Raw genomic sequence first — 9,093 nt, 5'->3', positions numbered from 1 at the left:
GCATCGGACCGAAGTCCGGAACTGACTGCATCGGACCGAAGTCCGGAACTGACTGCATCAGACCGAAGTACGGAACTGAGCATAGCATAGCATATCATAACAACTAGCATGAACACCTATACTGCATACTACATCGGGCCGTAGCCCATAATACATAACACATAAAACATAGCTCACAAATCCTGTCTGAGCCACGAAGGCATCAAACATACTAACTACTGCATCGGATCAAGTCCGGAACTATTGCTAACTGGACGGGCCGGAATTGTGGCCTTAGACCCGTCCCTACTGGAAGGAAACTCACCTCGTAAACTGGCGGCTGAGTGTGTGTCTCTGAAAGCTAACGGCTGCTGCTCCTGAATCTCCTCGGCTACAAGTCCATGAACACACTCAATCAAATACTAAACACTGCACTTGGGGTAAAATGACTCTTTTACCCTTGGTCAAAGTCATCTTACTTTTGGGGCTGACTCGCCGAGTTGGGCCGGCCAACTCGCCGAGTCTCACTCTCACTTCCAACTCATACTCACTGCGACTCGTCGAGTGTGGCATTGACTCGACGAGTACCCTCTTGATCCAAAAACTCAGACAATCTTCATCCGACTCGCCGAGTCGTATGAACAGACTCGACGAGTTGTTCTTGATCCTAAGGAGATTGCCTTGGACTCGCCGAGTTGTATGAACAACTCGTCGAGTCCCTCCATCACTGAGTCAACCCTCAACTCGCTGAGTCCACTCTCTAACTCACTGGGTACACTCGGCACCGCTAAAAATGAAGGAATCGGGGACTCGCGACCCGACTCGCCGAGTCGCTGCCATGCAGCTAGTTTTTACTCGATTTCTCTTGAATCCAACACATGCAAATGATAGATCTGGGTCCAATAAGCTGTTTTACCACGTAAAGTTTCCAACTTTACGTGCACAACCTCATGAATAAGGGAAATAGGGCTAAAAGATGCACAAAATGAGTAGATCCATGGCTAATATGCAATGTAACTCCAAAAAGACAGTAGATCTAGGCTCTACAACACCCCAACATTCAGATCCAAAGGTATTTTGACTTATTAAGACATTCATGCAAACATAAGGCTTGGAACAAACATCAAATAGCTCTTAGAAGAGCTCTAATGGAAGTTTGAAGCATATAACAAGAAGGGAACTCCGAAAATACCTCAATAAACTCAGATTTGCCCTTGGATCTTTGCGCTACAACTCGTTTCCTTGCTTCTTTCTTCTTCTCCTTCTTTACACCTTCAGAAAATGGCACCAAATCACTTATAAACTCTTAAGGGAGGATTAGGGTTCTCTCACTGTGTTCTCAGGGTGAAAGTGGCGAGAATGAGGCTATAATGGGGTTTAAATAGTGGGCAAACCCGGGGATTTAGGGTTTCACCCAGACGGACGGACTCGCCGAGTCCGGGATATGGACTCGCCGAGTCCCCGGCTCCCGCGTGCACAAAATACGCGACCCAACTCGGCGAGTCAGGCTAGAACTCGCCGAGTCCCTCTTGAAAACTTAGACAATTAACAATTAATTAACATACCGGGAACGGGTCGTTACAAGTGCGTGGATTTACAAATAGCGGCCAGAAGGGTACCAGTAGGGTTTCAACAGTTCAAGGTGAGTTATCCTCAATATACCAAGGATCTAAGGCATCAAGGCCGACCCTTTGAATTATTATTTGAGTAATTGCTGTTGTGATTTGTTAGTATGGTATTCTACTAGAATGGATGATTATATGCTAGTATGGTTGGTTAGATTGACATCCTGGTAGACTAGATGTGGTTATGCTTAGTGACCTGTAGCTAGTCGGACTGTTTGTGTGCTGGTAAGAGATTACCTTTGATATGAGTGCATGTTTGAATAGCTGTAGAGGGTATTCCATCCCGCTAGGATGATAGGGCCCTAGTATATTGTTATAGTAGATTGTTATGTGATTATTTGGTAAATGAACATGTTTGCTAGTATGTGGGCATTCCAACCCGATTGTTGTGGGCCAGGAGTATTCTATCCCGGTAGGATGATTCGACTCGTATTATGATGCCATTCCAACCCAATGGTTGTGGGCCTGCGATATTCCATCCCAAGGGATGATTGGACCTATAGTAGTTATTGTATGTATAGGTGTGTGGGCATTCCAACCTGATGAATGTGGGCCGAGAGTATTCAATCTCGAGGATGATTGGACTCGTAGTATGTTGGCATTCCACCCTGATGGTTAAGGGCCTGGTGTCTTCTAACCCGATGGTTGATTGGACCCATAGTATGTTGTTTATTGATGTATGTGTATGGTTATGTGTGTGATGTGTGTGAAACCAACTAGTTTTAAACCTAATTTTAATTATAAAATAACACACAAAGGCAGTGGACCTATGAATTGTGGTAAAGCTAAATAAGTAGGGTATCGAACACAGGGAACGCTAAATTAAAACTAAATACTAATTTTATCTAAATTAATTAATAAGTAGGAGTTTTTCTCTCTAATTTTACAAGACTAGAAACTTACTAACTATCACTTAAATTAAAAACTAGAAAAGCAAAGATTTAACTAGATTCAATAATGGAAAGGACTGTTGTTTAGTTCAACTCAATTGATCCTATGGTTAATATTATGGTAATAGTGCAATGGATTAATTCTTCTATTCGTTACCGATTCAAGTAATTAGATTCACAGTCGCTGCACTAATCCTTAGAGAACAAACTAACTCAAACAGTGATCAGTTGTCTAATTTAATTTAATTCACTAGATTATTTATTCGGGTTAATTTTGACTTGTAATAGCTAACTAATTTGGTCCTTTAGTTAACTTCTTATTGATCGTCATCACACAAGCTCACACATGAATCTACTTATTTTTCTTATTAATTCTAGTTTCATGTTCATTAATCATAGTCATATGATAAACTGGTCACATACATATGAGGTTGATAATTAAAAGATGTTCATACTATTTAATTATCTTCCTATTAATAGAAAAATAGTTATCGTCCACACATAAGGTTCTTTAACAAGCTAAGATCAACAAAATCACCAACATTGAACTAATCCTACCATAATAATCAATCCATAGTATCAATATTGTATCCCCAAACAGAAGTTTAAGTGTTTTAGCTCATGATTGAGGTGATTAATAGCATAAAAACGAATTCTAATTGTCTAGCCATAATGGAAAAACAAAAGATTAAGTAGAATGATGTAGATTTGCCTCAAATCTCCTTCGGGATTGAATTCTAGGTTGTATCTTCGTTCTTCAGGTCTCTCCTGGCTCTGATTCGCAGCTTACTTCTCCCCAAGGGTTCTAGAATGTTGAATGTCGATCTGGGAAGCTGTATATATGGATTCAACCCGACTCGCCGAGTCCATCACTTAAATCCCGTGTACGGTGAGTCACGGAGTCTTTATCTTCTCATTATTTTTTACCAAAATTTCCTAAATTAATTCCTAAGTCATATTTTTGATATGGAAAATTTTTAAAAATAAACCTAAATTAGGACATCAGGATTCTATATTTACTAAGACGACATCAACCCCCTACCCCACACTTAATTTATGCAATGTCCTCATTGCATGTTATGCATGAAAAATAACAAACATGAAATGTAGAGATAATTGGAACAAACTCCCCTGAGGTATCAGTCGCTAGGTCGATATCTCTTCTCTTCAACTCCATTTTCAATCGACTTTACCCATGGAAATAGGGCATCCATGTCTCGGATATCAAATCAGATGTGGGTTGCTTCAAATGTGGAGGAAAAATAGTACAAAACCTCCAAGACTTGATTGCAAAGAATAAATGGTCAAGTAGTGTAGCCCTCAACATCGAATCAGCAGTCTTCATTGTAGACAAATAAGTGACTCGTCGAGTCATATAGATGACTCGTCGAGACATATAGATGACTCGTCGAGTACAGTCGCGGAAAGCCTCAAATGTGTAAGAACAAAGGGCAACTCGTCGAGTAGGTTTATTGCACTCATCGAGTCAACTGTTGGGTGGAAAAATAATTATCTTCACTTTTTCCAGCTGTTGATAAAGCTCAATAACTTCCCATAACTTCTAAAATTATTCACTACCCTTAGAACCGGACTCGACACCTTAGATCTAAACATCGCCCTATCTTGACTCTCTTCCACTCTTTTTCCCTTCCTCTCAAACTCTAAACCATTTAAGCAAGCATTCCTAACTCAAAATTTGAAAGTCATCAAGGCAAATAAAACATCAAACACATAACTTAGAGTTTCATCCAAGAGTTCAAAACACACCAAACAAATCAAAAACAAAAATAAAATGAAAATTGTTCCATTAAACATAAAAAAAAAAAAAAAAAAAAAAAAACTAATCGTCCTCCTCATCATCATTGCCATGAGCAGCTCCGCTCCAACCAGCTCCACTTCGCCTTGCATCAATAACCTCGTCCCACAGAGGAATGTAGGGAAAATTACCCCCATCAATGTGCAGATTATGGAAATTGTCAAAAAGCCACATGTGGGATTCGTTGCTAAAATTGATGCCCCTCGTCATTTGATCTTGGAGCCTCCTCATCTCAACATTGTACCAATCCATTGGTACTTCATCATTGTCCACCAGAATCACCGATGGTTCCTCCTCCACTTGCCGCTCGCGTCTCGATCTAACCCTCCTTCCCGGTGCCTCGGGTCCGATCACCGGATCATCACATGGGATAGCATAATGACCACCCTAAAATCTTCAATAATTCTTGCCCTCCGAAAAAGAATAGGATTAAAGGGAGGGGCAGGAATCATTGTCATCAAATTCCATGATTCGCGGGTCATCAACCCATATGAGTTGGCTAGTCGGGTCATGAACATGCCACCGTTTATTTTGGACGTTTTACGATCCTTGACCGCACCCTCCGACAAGTAAGAAGCGAAACACCATGGAATGTTGCAGAAAGTGTCAGGCGTGATGATACTCCAAAGATAAAATACGTTAAGGTTGGACACCTTGTCGTCATCCTTCCTTTGATTGATGGTAGTGGAGATAAGGAGGTGTATAAGGCGGTCTGTGAGGGACCTAATGCTCCCTTCTTGGGCCGATTTTAGAATATATACTTTGTTAGCGACTGTATTCCACCAACCGATACTTGTAACACCGTCGGGAAACACCTTATGAGATTGTTCCAAGAAGGCACGGAAGATAGCAGTAGTAACCAATGGTTGGTTGTAAATCCCCATTCGACATGCAATCTCAATGACAGAACATTGATGGTATTGGCTTCCAAGACAAAGCCTAAAACTTGTGGGGTGATAGTAATCATCTCCTCCTCGAAAAGACACCGTGGAGAAAAATTCCCAGCAAAGTTCTCGATACACCAACTCTTGAATTCTAAAAACCCGACTCCATCCATCACAAATAATCGTCTCCCCTTCGTAAGTAAATTCCTTCACAAGGTAAGGCGCCAACTCTTCTTCATACAGGACACTAGTCAACCAATCCCAGTCAATCCGATTAGGTACATAAACCTCCTTCTTTCTGACATTAGCTAGCGTCTTCTTCCATCTTGTCATTGTTAAATCCGATTCAATCGGAGGAAAATTCAACCAAGGAAAATCTCCTTGGTTTCCTCTTGAACTCTGTCCCCTGAAAAACATTATCCCTGCAAAACAAAGAACAAACAACCCAGCAAATACAAAAAAACATTAAAAACCTTATACATCTGGGTCCCCGACTGGACTCGTCGAGTCCATAAACGACTCGGCGAGTCGCTCGAACTGTGCGAGTCAGTCGACGTGTCGAGCAAAATTTGACCATAAAACCTTGAGATTTTTTCAAGCGTTTTGTCCATGGATGTTCCTCATATGTATTAGAGCAAGTATAACCATCCAAAACAACACAATTCATACTAAATCAAAACCCTAAAAATTCACTAAACTTCAAGATCGGGTAATCTATGAAATTGACACCCTTAATCATCTAAGAATCATGGCTTTAACAGAATTATGGAAGAAATTAAGTACCTTTGCTGATAAAATTTGAGAATCTTAAAGAAAGAGTGTAGACTTTGATGAATGCTTGAGAGAGAAAACAAAATACGCGCACGTCGAGTAAGGGGTTGAAAGTATGATCTCATTAGGGTTAAAAATCCTAGCTTTACCAGATGTAAAAATTAAATTTTTTTCTGTAAATAAAACTGACTCATCGAGTTACGGTCAGACTCGGCGAGTTTGGTCGCGAGTTCAAAAATCATATCATTTTGTCATAAAATTTTTATTCCACCCCACACTTAATCCATTCGCACTCTCAAGCAGTCATGACTAATGATTTAGAGGATGAAAATAAAAATCCTAAAAACAAAAATCAAACTAAAACGAAAAAGATAAAAGAAATCAAACTCTAATAATGGGTTGCCTTCCGCCAAGCGCTTCTTTTTAAGGAGTCGTCAGCTGGACTCCTTCCCATCTACGTTTCTTCATCCTCCTGCATCGGGAATGGACGCCTAATCTTTTGCGGTTTATACTTTGTCTTGTAAGCGTGTATCTTCTTTTTATAAGCCCGTCTTAATTCTTCTCTCTTTTTCCTTATAGCATAATCTTCCGCTACATGAATTACCCTTTTCCTCATCTTCTTCTTCTTTACCCCATTCTCTTTAAACTTTATTACTTCATAGTTCGTGAAAATCCAGGCTCGAGGTTTGGTAATACGTGACTTAATGAACGGGTCATCAGCATCATCTTTCATAACCGTTGCATTTCCCTCATCTCCGAAGCTTGCCTCCTCTTCAAGTGGGTTGTCCTCATCTTCTTGCATTATTGTATCGAGACATGCTACATGAACTTGTTGAAGATCACCATCCTTTCTTCCTTCTGTTGCTTTATCTTCTGTAGAATTAGGGAAAATCTTCATGTATAGAGCATGCAGGGAGCTAGTAACAAGCATATCACAATCGTCCAGATTGCTGAGAATTTCGACTGGACTCATCGAGTCCATGAAAGCGACTCGGCGAGTCGGAGTGAATTCCTCACATCGCACTTTGTTTTCTGAATTGGTTCCTTCCAGCAGCTTCTCTATTTCCTCCAAGTCTTTGTCAACATCACCAATTCCTCCAGAAGATAGCAAAAACTTACTTGGATCTTGTTCTTGTAAGAGAGCAAGTTCTTTTTGTAGTATTTCATCATCCAAATTAACGAATGAGACTTCTTCTTCTCTTCCTTCTTCTTGCTTAACTTCTGGTAGAGCTTTAAACACTGCTGACTCATCTCCTACCCTCAATGTTAGTGTGGACTCGCATACATCTATTAATGCACCCGCGGTATTCAAGAACGGTCTCCCCAAAATAAATGGAATTTTAGGGTCTTCTTCCATATCTAGCACTACAAAGTCCATGGGAAATATAAACCTATCCACCTTGATGAGGAGATCTTCACAAACACCTCTTGGACTAATAACTATCTTATTCGCCAAATGGATCTTCATATTCACAGGCCTTAGCTCCGGTAAATTCAGCTTCTTGAAGAAAGAAAAAGGCATCAAGTTAATACTTGCACCCGAAATGGTCAACGCTTGAGTGGCAAGTACATTTCCAAATTGACAAGGAATTATGATGCTTCCCGGATCGCCCTTTTTTCGGGTAGCTCACTCACTACTATCTCCACGACTTCAGCCAAATCTTTTCTAGCAACAAAGAGACCTTTCAGCAAGTTAAAATACTTAGGTGTTTGAAACATTGTTTCCACAAATGGAATGTTTACTTGAAGGGCTCAAACATGCTCCATGAAAGCTCTGTATGCTCTAACCTTTTCACCAGGTGTGGCTTTGATTGGAAATGGCAGAGGAGGGTGGTAAGGCCTTAAGGAAACATCAGTTTTGTCATCAGTGCGTGGACTCGTCGAGTCCATTAGAGGGACTCGGCGAGTCTGGTCGAGTTCAGTTAGATCCAACTCTTCTATCTTTTCTGCATGCACCTTGGAGATCTTCTGTACAGGGGTGAGAATTTTTCCGTAGTTGGAGGTCATAACATTCACATTCTCCATTCTCGGTTTTACTTGGAAGTTGACCCGGTCTTCTCTCATTCACTTGTTGTGCAAGTTGTCCTAGCTTTTTCTTAATGTTGAGAATAGATGCTTGCTGATTCCGAAGTGTATTTCTAGTCTCATGTATTGCAACATCATGATCATTGTGCCTTTTTTCTCGGACGCTGCTATAAATCTAGTGAATATTTCTTCGAAATCGGCCTTCTTTTCCATAACCGGCTCTTCCTTTTGATAAAACCCCCTCCCCTTCTGCTTGTATTTCTCCTCCTTCGCCTTTTTGTATTCTTCATACAGGAGCCATTCCTTCTTCGGTTTCCGCCAATTCTCATCGTAACGATCGCCGCTTGAGTAGAACACTTGCTCCTTTTTGTTTCCATTTGAATCTAAGTCACAATCCTTCGTGAGATGAGGCCCTCTACAGTTCTCGCATCCAACTCGAATATCATGGATTGTTTGATCTATTTTTGGCATCCTTCTATCTAAACTATCGAGCTTAGACATCATTGCCGCTATGACATCATTGGCCGAGTTCACTACCCCCTGACTTACTTCATTTCTTGGGTTGTGATATTCTCTAGAATTTTTAGAGAATTCTTCAATTAATTCTTTAATTTACGGGGGTGGTTTCCTTGTGAGAGGGCCTTGCGAGTCGCGTAATTGCCTTGTGGTGACATTGACTCCATCATAGAAGATGGAGACCTCTTGTTGGCTATAAAGGTCATGGTGTGGGCAATTTCTGAGAGGACCTTTGTACCTTTCCCACGCCTCATAAAGTGACGCCCCAACTTGTTGCTCGAAGTTGGCAATGGCTTTCTTCAACTTGGTTATTTTGGAAAGCGGGCAAAAATGGTCTACGAAATCTTCTTTCATTTTGGCCCATGTGGTGACTGACCCGAGAGGAAGTGACTTGAGCCAGTCTTTTGCAGCACCTTTGAATGTAACCGGGAGCATGCGAAGTAGCTGAGTCTCATGAGGCACGTTTGGTACATTGAAGTAATCCGCTACATCATTTACTTCATCCAAATGCTTGTAAGCGTCTTCATGGTCTTTTCCATAGAAAGGAATCTCCTTAAGTTGAGCGAGTATGTGACCCTTTAGTTCGA

General features: G+C 40.9%; 1 non-coding gene across 1 annotated transcript; it reads left to right on the top strand.

Moving 5' to 3' along the window:
- Positions 1-8,705: 8,705 nt before the first annotated feature.
- Positions 8,706-8,812, top strand: LOC145007810 (small nucleolar RNA R71). Its single transcript, XR_013663174.1, has one exon. It is a non-coding gene; the product is annotated as a small nucleolar RNA R71 (small nucleolar RNA).
- Positions 8,813-9,093: the final 281 nt, after the last annotated feature.

This window comes from Lactuca saligna, chromosome 7 (assembly GCF_052625555.1).
Source record: "Lactuca saligna cultivar CGN05327 chromosome 7, ASM5262555v1, whole genome shotgun sequence".
Classification (NCBI taxonomy): Eukaryota; Viridiplantae; Streptophyta; class Magnoliopsida; order Asterales; family Asteraceae; genus Lactuca; species Lactuca saligna.
This window is presented reverse-complemented; position numbering and strand designations above follow the sequence as displayed.